We start from the raw sequence: 17,874 nt of genomic DNA on the forward strand, positions 1-17,874 counted from the left end.
TATTTCAACAACCTCTCTAAGGATGAAGATTGCGATGCCTGCGAACTGCTGGTTTGGTTATGCGTTTGACCGTTTGTTTCCGGGAAAAATCCTGGTGGCCCTTCCTTTTGCACCACTGGTTGAAAGCTTTGTTGTTGATTTTTCCTTCTCCATCTGGGGTTGTACGTATCGAAATAGGGGTTATTCTTTATGAAACATATTGACTGCAAATTTCTTGGGCATTCTTCCATCGGATATGCTTCTCCATAGATGACACAACTTGTGGTTGTTTGAGTAATTGCGTTGACCTGTCCTTTTTGTGTTCTCGTACTATTAATTGCGATGCCTTGTATCAAACAGATCATCTCATTCATTTTTTTTGTAGGGATGCGATGGCCCCATTGTTTGCGTCATTGTCTTTAATTTTTAATCTTTGATCGCTTTCTTTCCAGTCCTCGTGATTTTTGGATATGCAATTAAGTACATTTTTCGCCTCATCGTAAGTTTTATCAAGCAGACCACCAGCTGCTGCCGCATTGGCAGCCGTCTGCAATGCAAGGTTCAGTATGTGGTAGAAAATCTCCATCTGTAGACAATCTGGCAAGCCGTTATGCGAGCAATCTCTTACCAGCCTCTTAAACCTCGCCCAGGCGTCACTGAGCGATTCGTCAATTTCCTGTTTAAAATTCATAATTAACTTCCTTCTTCTTGCATTCTCCATTGGATGGAAGTATTTCTTCATGAGCTTATCCACTACTTATTCCCACGATGTTATCTCCTCTGGTTCGAGAGAATAGGCCCACTTCCTTGGTTGATCGCATAAGGAAAAAGGGAACAACATTAGTCGAACCTCCTCGGTAGAGATATTTGGGAACACAAAAGTGTTGCATATTTCAATGAAACTCTTGAGATGGACGTGCGGATCCTCGCCATGCCTTCCACCAAACTGTTCTACTGTTTGCATCATCTGCAACATAACCGATTTCATTTCAAACCTCGATTTGTCCAAAGCTAGCCTCATTATTCCTGGGGAGAAATCATATAGGTTGGGTGACGCATAGTCCCGAATGGGTCTATTGCGGTCATTCGCCAGGAGGATGGGGTTGGTCATTATATTATTTGCATTTGCGGCCCTCTCTTTCGGTTGTTCTGCCATTCTTGGAGATCTGTCTTGCTGTTGTTTACGATTGGTTCCCAATCTTCGTTGGAACATTTTTTCAATCTCTTGGTCGTAATTTTCCAGAGATTGAAAGCTACAAAGAAAATGAGAAAATTACCATTAGCACAATGTATTGCGTGTTACTATGTCATGAAATAATGGTAAGAATGTGATGATGGAAAATGTGTTGTGCAAGCAAGTTTTCTCAGCAAGATCCAAGTATAAACCCTACTAAGTTTCCTGGTAAACCTAGGGTCAAACTCAGGGACTAAGCAAAACAATATGCGATTTTAATTTTTAGATCACTTTGTGGTAACAAATAAATCCAGTGGTTGGTTGATTTGTTGTTTACAATATAAAGTGTATGCAGCGGAGTTGAGAAAAGCGTTAATAATACGAAAGATGTGATGAGTATGCGTGGTAACGGGTTGAGAAGGGGTTTAACTAACACTTCCTAGGATTGCGTTCATGTTATGCGGTCATGCTACATACATACAACAACAAATCATCTCTCAATGCAAATGCTACGGCTTCTAGCTTTAGAATGCATGTGATATATGCGATGATATCTATAGGACTTATACATAACCCTCTGTTCTTGTCTATGCGATGATGATTGACACACACACAAACAAGGCAACCACATACTACTATAACCTATCTCTAGGTTGCATGCGATGCATGTTGACAAATAGAGCTTATCTCTAAGTCTCTATCTCTTGCTTATGCAAATCTAATCTTTCTCTCTCGAGTCTAAATTCAAACTAGCTTTCTCAAGTCTTAGGTTCTTTCTTTAGACTCTCTCTCGAGTAGCTCTAAAGGGGTGATGGATGTAACATATGACAAGATGATCGCATACAATGAAGATCCTAGGTCATGTTAACTAAGTACTTCTCAACCCATTCGATAGTTTTAGCTACTCATGCGTATTTTAAAGAGAGTGAACAGATGTAGAAAAGCAAGTTCCATTCTATATATATATAATCGAAGTACATAATGACAATGCAGAATAAAAATAAAGAGTCTGGTAGCAATTTCTTGCTCCCCAAGGCTTCTACACTGTTCTTCTTCTACTCTGCTCAAAAGATATTCTTGCTTTCGCAAGAGTCGGCCCTCTCTCTATTTTTCCACGCTCTCTAGCACTCTCTCGAACTGACCAGGATGATCTTTCGACGTATTTTCCCTTCTCTCACTCCCGCCTTTTAAGTATAAGAAAAACTAAGAACAAGGCTAACTATTGTCTATATGGTGAACTCTAAAAACTGGACGAACTCTTTTGATGAAGGTGGCCTTTGGTATTTATAGAGCTTCAGGGTGAGAAGCTTCTTTTCTCTTGTGATTGCACTGATGGGATGTCATTAATTCTCTGTTTGATGCGCCGGATAATTGTCACTGAAAAGTTGAGTGTACTTGCTACAGTATGTCGTTAACGGCTTGTCAACTTAATTCGGAATCGACCGTCATCAGCTTTCTGTCCCATCGTGATTTATTAAGCTTTCACCCAGATGCCCCGAATCTATGCGCCCACCTTTCTTAAGTATAATTTTCATGAGCGCAAATGATCGCATAGCCTTTTGATAAGACAACGGATCCTCAACCTCGCCATCAGATTTATGTCAAATTCCTTCAATTAATGTATCTCATACATCATATCAACTATATCATATATAATTGAACCAGTTTAATTATATCATACATAATTAAACTCCCTTTTGTCAATTTGAACACTTCAAACTGACCCAAAAACTAATTCTCAACTTGAATCCATTTAGCTACCAAGGGGGCCTTATGGAGCTGTAGCTTGAAGCTCCAACGGTACGTGAATAGCTGACTAAACTCTTTAATCATGAGATCCACCATCTGTTAACTGTCGGGCACTCCACTAAAGACTGACAGTTGCACTCTTCTCACCATAGATATATTTTTGTGTCCATCGGATATAACCAGTCAACAGTACGATAACCCTTCATAGATTGCTTGTAAGTATAGCTCGGCCAATTTACCGTTTTGCCCTTGTAGTTATATCTAACTCCTTAAGTTACAACGACAACCAAGGATCTTCGTATATTGGTTTGTGGTTAATAGAAATTAAATATCTCATATTTCATAGATAATAGTGAAGAAAAAATCTTATATTATTACATCACAAGCGTTTGTTCATACAGGTGTTTACAAACTGCAAGACCCTATGAGCGTTTAAGGCATCAACTCCAACAATCTGCCACATGTTCTAAAACGACTGGGTGTATAAGATAAAAACAAGTACAAAACAAAAAACTAGGGCACTAAGGCCCAGTACAAAAACTCCTACTTGCCCTAATCCAGCCGCAGGCGGCCCCATAGACCCATGCTCTGAACATGACCCTAAAAAACTGTAACCGTGAGAGCCTTCGTAAATGGGTCAACCACGTTGTACTCCGAAGCGATCTTTGTGACTATCACGTCGCCTCGATGCACTATCTCGCGGATGAGATGATACTTCTACTCTATATGTTTTTCACCCTTGTGACTCCTCGGCTCCCTGGTGTTCGCCACAACACAACTATTACCACAATAAATGGTGATGGCCCTAGACATGTCTAGAACAATATCCAGATCAGTCAGGAACTTCCTAAGCCAATTGGTTTTCATAGCAGCTTCACAAGCCACTACATACTCGGCCTCCATCGTGGAGTCACCGATGCACCCCTGCTTAGTGCTTCGCCATACTACAGCTCCTCTATTCAGAGTGAACACCAAGCTTGAAGTGGATTTTCGAGAATCCTTATCAGTCTGAAAGTCAGTGTTCGTGTATCCAATAAGGATCAAATCCTTATATCCATACATGAGCATGTAGCCCCTCGTACTCCGAAGATACTTAAGGATGTTCTTGACGGCGGTCTAGTGACCCTGTCCTGGATTAGACTGATATCTACTGACTATCCCCACAGTGTAGCAGATGTTTGATCTAGTACACGACATCGCATACATCAAGCTACCAACGATAGATGTATAGGGGACCCGTCTCATCTCCTCAACCTCTTGAGGTTTCTTAGGACAAATTTCCTTAGACAATGTAACTCCATGCCTCTTTCGGAGTTCTGCATCAAGTACTTAAGCAACATCTTGTCAATATACGATGCCTAAGACAGTAGTAGAACTTTGTTCTTTTGATCCCGAAAGATCTGAATACTAAAAACAAACTGAGCCTCTCCCAAATCTTTCATTTGGAATTAGGTCGTTAGCCAGTTCTTAACTGATGTCAGTAAACCTACATCATTCCCAATAAGTAGGATATAGTCTACATTCAACACTAGGAAAACTTCTGAACTGTTGATGATTTTCTTGTAGACACAATGCTCATCAATGTTTTGGACAAAGCCATACGATTTGATCACAGTATCAAATCGAATGTTCCAACAGCGAGACGCCGTTTCAGCCCATAAATGGACCGATTCAGTTTTCAAAACTTTTGCTCTTGACCTTGCGCCATGAATCCCTCGAGCTGCACCATATAAATGGTCTCCTCAAGATTACCATTCAGAAAGGCAGTTTTGACGTACATTTGTCTTATCTTATAGTCATAATATAAGGCATGGATAGGAGGATGCAGATTGACTTCAACATGGCAATAGGTGAGAAAGTCTCCTCATAGTCAACTCTCTCCACCTGGGTATAACCCACAACTCTTGCTCCAATAACGACTAGCCATCATTGATTTGGCCAAGAGATCCTTAACTTACTTAACAATCTCCTGTAAGTTTGACCCGTCATTTTAGGCTCTAGAGGTCCATCTCAAAAAGCTAATCCGAAGCAAAAAAAATCTAATTGGGGCAAAACCTAAAGCAACCCTATCATTTCTAAAGTTCACCTTGATCTTGACCAACTACACAAAACCCATCTGAAGGGGGACGCTCAAAGGCGACATGAGAGAGTACAGAATGATCTCACGGTGTGAACCAATGACAGATACCATAGGACGTATTGACACACACCCTTCACCCACTTACTATAAACACTATCTCTATCCACCTTGATATTGACTCATGCAAACACCATCTGAAGGGGGATGCTCCCAAGACACCGTGAGGCCAAACATGAATCTCATGGTGTGAACATAAAGGGAGAAACGTGAGTGGAATCATAGATATATCAGATACATCTCTTCCTCCCACTGAGTATTTTATAACCTGGGGTTTAGCTTACTTAGAAAAAATATGACTAAGGATTTTAACTAAGTGACTTTTATGTTTGCCCAAGAGTAACTTTTACCTTGGATAGTTAAACAACTGTTGATCATCATCCATTAAACTCTTTAATGGAGTCTTTGACCAAATTGGCGCATGCTTGTTGAAAATCTATCTAATTCACCTTTCCAGGTAGGTTTCCAGGTAGGGCTGTTATGTTTTCGTCAACTTAAGAACCCTAGCCTAGCCAGAACCCGCCTTAGACAAAAGGTCTCTTATAGATAGGTATAAACAAATTTAATCTTTTATGCCAATCAATTTACTCCTATTAAACCGATTTTAAAAGAATAATCTAGGTTAGTAAACTCTTTAGAACAACTTAAACTTAGGTCTATCTCAAACCAATTTTAAAACCCTTTTAAAAAACTTGAGTTCCCCCTAAGTTCGTATGCAACTCTTTCTTATTGATTTTAGTTCTAATTTCCTTTATAACACTTATAAACAGAAAAAACCAAAAACACAATGCTAAGCTAACACATGCAAGGCATTCATAAAGATTATAAACAGCCTAAATGTCATGCTCAATGCATTGTCCATTCATTGCTATTTCTTTTATATAACACTTATACAAAACAGCAATGAAACCAAGCATAACATACTTCCATTCCCTCTTAGACTATAACACTTACAATAAAAGGATGATGCATGATAATGCTCACTGCATGCAAAATATAACTCTTATATTTCATGATGCATGCACATGCTTTCAAGTAATTTCTTCATGCTCGATTATAACATTTATAATACATGATGCATGAATAACTGCACAACCTAAGGTGGGTTTTAAACTATATGTCAAACACTTTGGTATATAAGCACCATACATCACATGTATAATAAATCAATACTGATGAACCGGGTAAAATTGCCTTCAAATCACAAAATTGAAGCTAACTATTACAAAGACAAGGAGTCTCCGAATCAAACAGGTGAGTTGGGTCTTGAATCACTCGGTCAAAGCATCGTGTCTCCAATCATCGTGTACTTAACTCCCTACGATCGTCTACATGATAAAACAAATGCTTTGCTCTATCACTTACCAACGCTCGCAGAGCTAAACGATCATTTAGCAATTACTACACGATCGTGTACCTTTTGCTAAGCGATGAAGCTTAAGTACGTGATTGCTTAGTGCGCTCCGCACAATGCCCGCCTTCCGTAATTGTCTATACGACTAGGATGCCGTAAACCACCATTGCCTCAGCGATCACTTAGTTAGCGTCTCAGTATAGTATACATACGATCGTGTAGGTAGTAACTAAGTGATGAGGCTTGCTAACTACACGATCGTTTAGCGCGCGCATTTAACTAAACGATGAGCATCACATGCTCCCACTGTGATCGTCTACCTCCAACGCCTTTAACTAAACCGTTTTGACCCTTGAGCATTAGATTATTGTCGTTATGCCCGTTGGTCTCTCCCTCCCCTATCTCCACATTATCTTGGTTATATCATGTTAACTAAAAGTTGAAACATTGATGGATGACTTTTCATCATTCTCTTTATTTTATTAAAAAAATTTATCTAAATGGGAATCTATTCTATTTAATTAAAAATATATTTGGAGTAAAAGTTAGAATGAAGGAAAAACTATTGAATATGAATGGTCCATACATTATCGAAACTTTATTTGATTTGAAGTTTATACTCATTTTACAAACCCATGTAAATTCCTTTACCATACATATTATATTTTTTTTCCACTTTAGTGAATTCAATTTCACCTTTCAACTTTTTCTATGATTTTTATTGGTCACAAATGAATAAAAAAAATTAATAATAAAAGAATGATGTAGCGGTAAATATAGCAATAAATGTCAAAGTATCAATAGATAGCTCTATCCAAAAGAAATTTTGCTATGTATCAGCATATATACTAATGATAGATTATATCACTAATAGGAATGTAAACATAAAATGCGATGATTCTATTTTAGGCATATGCATAACGATATATGATGCATGATACAAGCCCATGTCCTCGACAACGGCGCCATAAACTTGTAAACATAAAATTTATCTTCTTATGTCACACTACGCATTGGTGAATGTGAATATGCATGCGTGATAATGCGCTACAAGCTCATGTTGGCATAAACTTGTAACGGGAAAATGTATGTTCAGCTATGTAATTGCTCATGCACACTTTATGCGATACTACTTCTAGATGTATCTGTTATTAATGAAATGCTTGTAGTATGCTATACGTTGTCACAAGTTTCCTTGTGCTAAAACCAAGTATAATTCCAACGCAATTTTCTCGGTGTGATCTGAGGTCGAACACAGCGATTGTTTTCGTTAATGCGTTACCTTCGTGATATATTTGACCGGTTTTACAATTAATAAAAGAGTGGGCGTTTGTACAAGAAATTAAAGTGCGGTAAAGTAAAGTTGCGATAATAAAGTAAAGTGCGATAAAAATAAACCTAAGCTATTATGATACAAGATAAAGGATATAGGATGCATGATACTGAAGTTGAGACGGACTGTGAAGATTGTACAAAGAATCGTGTTATGCGATGGCAAGTCTTAATGTATGAGTCAGAAATAGAAGGGATAACTAGTATGAACATCGCAAGTACATTCATTGTGTTAACGATATAACTAAGGTTCCGCTTTCTCTTGGCGTAACTTCTCGGTGATCGGCCGCATTCCCACATCTCTGTGGTGAAACAGGGATGAACGTAATGAACTCAAGGTTGCTTCCATCTCTGGAAGTACTTCTTGCTTTAGTTAATGCATTCTTCCAACCTTCTCTCAACAGGCAAAATGGCATCTTCACTTCTTCTCTCACAGGTGAAGATGTTGTCTAGCATGCTTTAGCTAAATATATTTATATCTTTAGCACAGATTAATTTACTTGCTTAATTCATACTAATCACAAGTTTCCTTCTGCTAAAACCAAGTATAATTCCAACGCAAATTTCTCAGAGTAATCCGAGGTCGAACATAGGAATTGTTTCGTTAGTGTGTTACTTTTGTGATACATTCAACCGATTTTTATAATTAATAAGAATTGTTATTTGTACATGGATTTAAAGTGCGGTAAAATAAAGGTGCGCTAATAAAATAAATTGCATTGAAAATAAATCCTAAGCTAACGTGATACAAGATACAAGATACATGCTATAAATGATACTGAGTTCGAGACTGACTCTGAAGTTTATACAAAAGATCATGGTATGCGATGGCAAGTCTTTATGTATGAATCAGAAATAGAAGGGATAATTAGTGTTACAAAGGATCGTGGTATGCGATGGCAAGCCTTTCGTCTGCCAAGTCATAATTGCTTGGGGATACAAATTGATTGGACTTCTTCCCAAATTAGCAAATGAATTTTTCTTTAATATTTTATTTGAATGGATGCATGAAAAAGGAATAATGCATTGTGCTCACCAACGCAACTGTATCTACGCAAAGGACGGGCAACAACGTATATATCCCCGTAACACATCCCATAACCAACGCATTTCTGGAGAATACCTCAACATAGTGCATTTGGCTAAAGACGGGCAAAGGACATATGCAAGCGCAACACACCCCTCACCTTAATACAATTGAGTTAGGTGAACGCAAAGCATTCCTGATTGGTTTGATATGCGTTCATTGCTGCCTTGCATATTTGTTGTTAGATGTTTTTGTTATTATTTTTATTATATCTTTTTCATCAACACAAGTGTTATGTCTTGCGACGATATATTTTCCTTTATTACTCAATCATTCACAATTTAAAGCACAATGCACTGACTACAAAAAAAAAAAAAAAGTCAAAGAATTAAAGACGAGATGAAATTAAATGCAAAGAAGTGAATGAGGAAATAAATTCATAAAGTAAAAATTGAATTAAATGAAGAATTTAAGACAGAATTCAGAATTTAAAGAGACAGAAGTTCAATAAAGCATTAAACATTACTCCTTCCCTGTAGATCCCGGGGCTTCTAAATTGCTGGGCAATGTTCTCGGTGTTCGACTTCTTAGCTCAGAGGCTAGTTGGCCAACTTGGATCTCCACATTCTTTATAGGGGACGCTTGTGCTTGCATCACAGCATCATTTTTATCTATATACTGCTTTAGTAGTGTCTCTAATGAGCCTCCTGATGTGTTAGACGATGATGGTTGCTGGTTCTGCGGTCTTGATTGCCCTTGGCTATGGTGAAAAGAAGGATTTCCTCTACTGCCCCTTGATGGATCCCTGGCCCCCCTCGGATGGGATTACCTCCTCAACCGAAGTTAGGATGGCTCCTTCAACCCGGATTATAGGTGTTGCTGAAGGGGTTGTTCTAGATAGAACACACTTGCTGAAGATTCAATGGACACCCATCAATTCCGTGAGCCCCTCCACAATTGACGTAGCTGATTGCGGCCACTTGAGCCGCTGCAGCGGGTTACACTGATTGTGGGGAAATGGCTCCTTGGTTGATTGCCATTAACTGAAGGATCGAGGTCACAGTGGCCATCTGCGCGGCCAACGTGGTCATTGTCTCCGAAGGGACAATGGCTATTTCAGTTTTCCTTCTATCGTCGCCTCGGCCTCCATAACCATCGTCGATCCAATCATCCATATTCCGCAAGATGCGGTCAAGGATGACTTTGGCCTTCATGTATTTCTTATCCATAAAACCACCTGCCGCGGAGGCATCAACAATAGCTTGCGTTGCTCTGTTCAGGCCATTGTAAAATGTTTCCATCAAGACACAATCGGGAATCCCGATATGCAGACAGTTTTTCACCAGTCTCCTGAATCGCACCCAGACGGTGCTCAGGGTTTCATTCTTCTTCTGTTCAAAGTTTAACACATTCTTTCGTCGCCTTGCGTTGATGGTAGGTGGGAAAAACTTCTTCATGAACCGTTCCACCAATTGCTCCCATGAAGTGATCTCATTTGGCTTCAGTGAGTAAGCCCACCTCTTAGCCTCGTCCCTCAAGGTGTAAGGGAACAAATACAATCTTATATTTTCTAGAGTAACGCCAGGTAAGGAAAAATTGCCGCACATCTCGACAAAGCTGGTTAGATGGGCATGTGGGTCTTCACCTTGCAGACCTCCGAACTGCCCAACATTTTGAATCATCTGCAACATGACTGGCTTAATCTCAAAACGTGCATTCTCCTCCATAGTCTGCCTCGAGATTCCAGGCAAAAAATCATACTTATTGGGTGTCGTATATTTACGCATCGGGATGTTGTGGTCAGCCACCAGGAAAACAGGATCTTGAGTCGGTCGAACATCCCCTTGGTTTGCAACCGGTACCACGTTATCATTGTTGTCTGCCATGCTGGCTGCCTTTTTTTGTCGAATTTGGTTCTGACGTACCCTTGCGCGGAAAGTTCACTCGATCTTAGGGTCATCTACAAATTCCAGTTCAGCACCAGGATTCATAAACCGTCAGGTTGCTTTCCACGTTGAAGAAGCAGTACAATGAGATCTGTCCTGCAAAATACCAAAAACACACTCAAAAAATAAACTGTTAACCACTCCCTGGCAATGGCGCCATAAACTTGTTACGCATGTTTACTATAACAATGATGCATGATGTTCTCTGCACATGGCGATGCGATACTACTTCTAAATATGCGTTAATTATGGATGTTCATGTAGTATGCCATGCGCTGTCACAAGTTTCCTTACGATGGAACCAAGTGTAATTCCACCGCAAGTTTCTCGGTGTGATCCGAGGTCGAACACGGGGACTGGTTTAGGTTATTGTGGTATGTTCATGATATATACGACCAGGTTTTCAATCTTTAAAAATGTGTTTGTACAGGTATATAAATTGCGATAAAGTAAAGTAAAGCAGTAAAGATGCGATAATAAAATAAAAATCAATAAACCTAAGCTAGATGATACAAGATACAGGCTTCGTGTACAAGATGCAGGGGTCAAGGCTGGCTATGAAAGTTGTGCAAAGACGTGGGACGCGGTGGCAAGTCTTATGAATAGAATAGAAAGAGAAAGACAAATAATATAAACAACACAAATTCTTAATATCATTGAAGCTAAAAATACTGTTCCGCTTTTCTCTTGGCGTACACCTCTTAGTGATCGGTCGCGCTCCCACATGTCTGTGGTGAAACAGAGACTAACGTAATGAACGTAAGGTTGCTTCCATGTCTGGAAGTACTACTCGCTTTAGTTAACGCATTCTTCTACCCCTCTCTCGATAGATCAGAATCGCATCTTCACTTCTGCTCTCATAGGTGAAGATGTAGTCTAGCATGTCTTAGCTAAACGCATTTTATATCTTTAACACAGATTAAGTACTTGGTTAATTCATATTGCTTATTAGGAAATTAAGAAAACATCATGAAGAAAGTGATTGATGGGGGAACGGAAATAGACAGAAGATTATAAATGAAAGCTATCGAAACATTTAATATCTATATTAAGCATTTGATACATGGTGTGAATGCAGAGGTAAAGAAACAGTGAAAACAATGATGTAAGAGATAGAACAGATACAAACAAGTGCCAATGTCGTGGCACTGATTTGATGAAGATCTATTTGCTGGATAGGATGGATTTGATGGCAAGAAGAGCTTCCCTCTCAGGTTTGCTCCACCGGTAGCAGGGATCTTTGCATAGAGCTTTCAATTGGGTGTTTGGCAGATTAGATTTAAGATTCACCTTTTGGCCTTATCTCATCTTCTTCCCGAATTTCTTCACTTAAGCACTCAGCTCAGCCTTTTCTCTCAACAATTTTGCAGCACTTACCCCGTGTTCCGTAGCATCCCTTTTTCTCTAAATCAATGGTGTATTTATAGGTACAGATCTTTGACTCCAACCTTGTGGTCCCCACTTGATCATTATGGTAATTCCGAAGATGGAGGGATATTATTCCTTCTGTTATGCAATCAAACCGTCAATTCTGCACAATCGTTAGTTGTACACGTGTCTCAATTCTCCGCTTTTACGTTTCTTAGTTGCATCTTTCGATCATGGGTTCGCATGCGGTGTTGTTGTTATCACCGCATGCGGTGTTGTTGTTATCACCGCATGCGGTTGAAACACAGCTCTGGACCGACTGTCGCATTGCGCCATCATTGCAGTAATCGTCTCTTCATTGTTGATTGACGAGCGCAGTGTGACAGAGATGCGTTCATCAGTTTCTCATGAGCCTGGAGTGCAAGTGGTGACTTGGTCTCCTGCAAAATAGAGTAAAATTCGACCTGTTTTCCATCTTTATGGTGTTAGTGGGTGTAATTGCAAACATTTATAATTATTGAAATTCTAAGCTGATTTTCATACAATCGGTGCATATTCATTAATCTTTTGGCTGCAATATCTAGATAAGGTGGCATAAATAACTTGTATTTCTACAAGTAATCAAAGGGATAATTAATAAAAACATCGTAAGTTTGTTAATTGCGTTAAAGATATAACTAAGGTTCGGCTTTCCCTTGGCGTACACCTCGCAATGATCGGCCGTGTTCCCATATCTCTATGGTGAAACATGGATGAACGTGATGAATGGAAGGTTGCTTCCATCTCTGGAAGTACTTCTCGCTTTAGTTAATGTATTCTTCCAACCCTCTCCCGATAGGCGAAATGACATCTTCACTTATGCTCTCACATGTGAAGATGTCGTTGAGCATGCATTGACTAAACTTAATTATTTCCTTAACCCAATTAATTGACTTGCTTAATTATTGCTAAGTATCCAAGGGATTAAGAAAACGTCATGGAGAAAGTGAATTATGGATGAACAGAAATAGACAGAGAGATGGAGATGGAAATGAGCATAACAATTAATACTAAGATAAAGCGTCTGATATATGGTGGGAATGAAAGACTAAAGAAGATGAATACAAGTGATGATAAAGAGATAGAAACAAATACAGAAGAGTGTCAATGTCTTGACACAGATCTGGACGGGGGTTTTGCTTGTCGGCATGTGAAATCAATGAAGAGAAGAGCTTCCATCTCAGGCTCGCTCTTCTGGTAGAAGTGACCTTCGTACAGAGCTTCAACGGCGAGGATCGAAAGGATTCTTTGCCTGAAGACTCACCTCTCAGCCTTATCTCTTAATTCTTCCCGGATCTACTCTGATTAGTCGCTCAATTAGTCTCTCTCTCAAATCAATATATCAAGTCTCTATGTATTCAAGCATATTTTTCAATGAAATTTCAGAAGCTATTTATAGGCGAGCTTGACTCTCTGACTTATTGTCCCCACTTTATTGTTATGGCAATTCCTGAAATGGTGGAGTGAATATTCCTTCTGTTACGCAATCAATCCTGTCCGAAATTCCTGAAATGCAGCGATGGTGGTGAAAAGTGAGGTGGAGATGGATGGTGAGGGGACGCTGCTGGAGATTTGGTTTTGGAATCTGAAGCAAGGAGGAGGTTTGTGAAGTGTTCGGGAAGAGGGGAAAGGGGTTCTATTGGAGGGGTCGGTGGGCGAATGATTAAAGGCCAAGGGTTCAAGGGTACTTGGGTTTGTTTTTGCGGTGATTGTTCTTGGACTATCTCCTTTCCTTTATCATTGCAGCGCTGGTTCTTGGGCTTGGTGGTTGCGGTGCATTGAGATCAATGAGGGGCCTTTTGGTTGGAAGCTCAGAGCAATGTGGGGAATGCTTGAGAAGCATTCTCAGGATCTTCATGTGGATGATGCCTTGAACTTTAGGCATGGGCTCTTCGTTAATGCCTACGCCCACAGAGAGGCACAAACTTGAAATCATCCACGTGAATAAGTATTAGCCTCTCACACGGCCAACAAAACCTCGAATCTGCTTTGCAATAAGTTGGCCTACATCAATCAAAATGTCGCACACTATACAGTATGCGGCCATCACTCGATCCCTTGAAATTGTTTTGTCATGCGTTGTTGGGATGAGTCGCCATTTCACCAAATATACCCAAAGTTATGCCTCTGGGAGTAGCTTGTTGGAGGCGAGGGTCTTAATGTCTGTTAATGATACTGACCACTTGGTGCTCGGTAGTGTTAATACCTTCACCGAATCCTCCATGTGCTCTTCTTCAGGATCATCAATTATCTTGTTACCCGGTGCTTCCGGGAGGTTTTTCAACTTGTAGAGCTCATTGATGTCCTTTGCGCTTAATGGCACTACCCACCCTTCAATGATCACTGCATCTTCTGTGTCATGGAGCTGGCCACGATAAAAGGCCCTCACTGCCGCAGGAATAACAATAGAGGGACATTGGCAGAAATTTCCCACCCATGTTCCAACACAACACTCATGATCAAATCTGGTACTGGTGTTGACGCAGGGAAGAAACCCATTTCCATCATCATATCATCATTTTTCTTTCTTTGTTGATGGGCGTCTCCTGGTCGATGCAAGCTCGTTGCTCACAACTTTAGCTTTGCCCTTGTCTTGAGCAGACGCAAGGCGGGATTTTTGTCTTTGTTTGCATTCCCTTTCATTGCGTTTCTCTTCTTTTTCCCTTTTCCATTCCCCCTTCCTTTCTCTTATTTTCTCTGACGTGTTGCACATTGGCCTTGCAGCGTCTTTCCTTCTCCTCTTTCTCCTTCTTTTCTTTTTCTTCTTCTTCTCTCATCTTTCTCTCAAACTGCTCTGAGGCAAGCAATATGCGTTGCTTTTCCTCGAGCCTTCTTATTTCTTCTTCTGCCGCCCTTGCGTTGTCACAGTGGACCGCTTCATCGTGAAGTTTTCTCGCTAAATCGCTTGTTGCGATGATTTGGCGCGCACATGACAACTTTTCTTACTTCTCCCCTACTTTTCTTTTTCTTCTCTCCTCTTCCTCTACTATGCGTTGAAAGAATAGTGGGTCACTTGTTGACCCTTGCGGTGCATTCTCCTTGTGACGCCGCATAAAAGGGTTGATGTCAGGATCTTCTCTATCTTCAGTCGCAACCATTATGATATGCAGTGATGAAACTTGTAGTTGCACTGATGCTTTGGCTTACATTGACATTCCCTTTTCCACCCTCGCGATGGTTGATTCTCCGTCAAAATTTGGGCTTTTCGCCCTCTTTCTTTTCTACTCCTTCTTCAAGCGCTTCTCTTCTCGCCTGCATTGTTTCTTTTCACTCTCCTCCTTTTTTCTCTTCTCCTTCTTCAACTGGGTAGCTTCATCTCCTCTCAATTTTTTTTCTTTACTTCTTCTCTTCTTCTTCCCTTCAACCATCCATGGCAGCTTCTTTGCCCCTATAACCTCCAAAATGGCCCTGATGGGTCCCTCATTGGAGTCTGTTGGAATAGTCTCCTTAGGATCCATAGTGGCCAGGGCCATTGTCCACGAAGCTTCCACCATTTCCTCCTCTGAAGGTAGGGGCTGGTTTACAACTCTAGCTTCCGGTAGCCCCCCCCTCTTTCCATATTACTCAAAATTCTGCCAAATACCTCTTTTCGTCCCTTCGCCTCAGTTCGCTTTCTGTCCACGGTACTGGGAGTGCCACCTTAGTTCTGGTGGCATGGGCACTCTCCATGCTTAGCCCCTCTCGGATGGTGAGTGGTTTTGCTACAAAGGTCTTTTGCCAAGGTTTTCCAGCGATTCTTAGGGAAGACTTGAGCTGGGCAGTGAGGCAGTGCTAGCAATGGGGAATGCCGCCTCCCATGCGGTGACGAGTGCTTGGGAAGGGGATGATTGTAGGGAAGATGAGTGTGAAGATTGTCCGACCATTTGCTTGGCAGAGTGAAAGATTTAAGAAATTTTTTTGTCTGAGGAAGGAAATCGGCAGAGGAATGAGTATGTAGAGAATTGCTTAGGGTTTCTTTTGCGACGAATGCAAATGAGCTCCTCAGTTGAAAGGGGTGAGATTTATAGGTTGGGCCTTGATAGGCCCAACGAAATCTCTACGTGGCAGGCTTCGATATTCTCAAAAAGCCTGCTGTCGTGCTCCTCCCATTATGATTTAAATGAAAGGACGTCCTTTCATCTGCTAAGTCATAATTTCCTTGGAAGCTGAAACGATTCAACTCCTCTCTCGCAAAAATTTTATCATTTTATTTTATTTTTTCTTTAATCAGACGGGCGCAATATTAATTATTAACGCAATGCATCCGTTACCGCAAATGCATATTTGCGGAGGACGGGCACAACGTATGCATTAGCACAACACACCCCTTAACACAATGTATTTCTGGAGGACGGGCACATGGTATTTCTACCAGCGCAACACTACCTTCGACATAGTGCGTTTCTACTGAGGATGGGCACAGTGTAGATACGCGCGCAACACAGCCCTCAATGCAATGCATTTGTGGAAGACGGGCGAAAAGTGTATCTTATTAGCGCAAGATACACCCATCATCGCAATGCATACCGTACGTTATAAAAGTTTATTTTATTTTTTTTTTAATTTCATCAACATCACAACGCTTATCCCCAAAACCAAGTTGATAAGACATTGTGGTGTTCATTTTCTTTTTAATATTCATTCACAGAAATTAAGTTCAATGCAAACTAAGGCTAAAATGGAAATACATTCTACTAGGCATAAAATTAAACTAACGCAAGCTGGAATTGAAATACAAGTAAATTCAAGTAAGCAGTAAAGACTAATTTAAGAAAGCGATAAACTTAATTGAATAACGCAATAACAAAGCAATAAACTAATGTACGAAAGCAGTAAAGAAAGTATTAAAGAAAGCGATAAAGATAGATGTAGGGATGCTGATTGAAAGAGGTTCTTCAAGGTTATCACAATAGCATCCCTGCAAGCGGTCAATCCTGCTTGCTTAAGTCGATGGTCTCCATGCATCATTCCACATTGCCCCCATAGTAGGGCTTAATTCTTTGACCATTTACTTTGATTGCGCTATTTCCATCCTCGGTGGTTAGCTCCACTATGCCATGGGGAAAGATAGTCTTGATGCGGAATGGCCCAGACCAGCGTGACTTCAACTTTCCTAGAAACAATCGCAAATGTGCATTAAATAAAAGGCACCTGTTGACCCACGAAGAATGTCCTCTTGCTTATGCGGTCGTCATGCCACTTCTTGATTCACTCTTTATAAAGCTTGGCATTTTCATAGGCATTCATTCCCCACTCGACTAGCTCGTTCAGCTGCAACTTTTGGACTTCCCCCGCACTTGACAGATCAAAATTCAGCTTTTTACTCACCCATATTGCTTTGTGTTCCAACTCTAGAGGCAGATGGCAAGCTTTTTCGAAGACTAGGGCATATGGGGACATACCGATTGAAGTTTTGAAGGCAGTCTTGTATGCCCATAGTGCTTCGTCAAGTTTGGGTGACCAATCTTTCCTGGAGGTACTGACTACCTTCTCCAAGATGGTCTTGATTTCTCTGTTGGAGATTTCTGCCTGCCCATTAGTTTGTGTGTGATATGCAGTTGCAACTCTCTGGCTGACATTAAATTTGATCAACATGTTGGTGATGATGCGGTTGATGAAATGTGTGCCTTCATCGCTAATTAAGGCACGAGTCGTTCCATATCGCGTGAAAATATTTTTCTTGAGAAATTTCGCTACCGTGGCCGCATCATTTTTAGCGCATGCGATGGCCTCAACCCATTTTGAAACATAATCAACCGTAACCAAAATATATTGATGACCCTCTGCAAG

This window comes from Benincasa hispida, chromosome 2 (assembly GCF_027475165.1).
Source record: "Benincasa hispida cultivar pf3 chromosome 2, pf3_genome.v1.1, whole genome shotgun sequence".
Taxonomy (NCBI): Eukaryota; Viridiplantae; Streptophyta; class Magnoliopsida; order Cucurbitales; family Cucurbitaceae; genus Benincasa; species Benincasa hispida.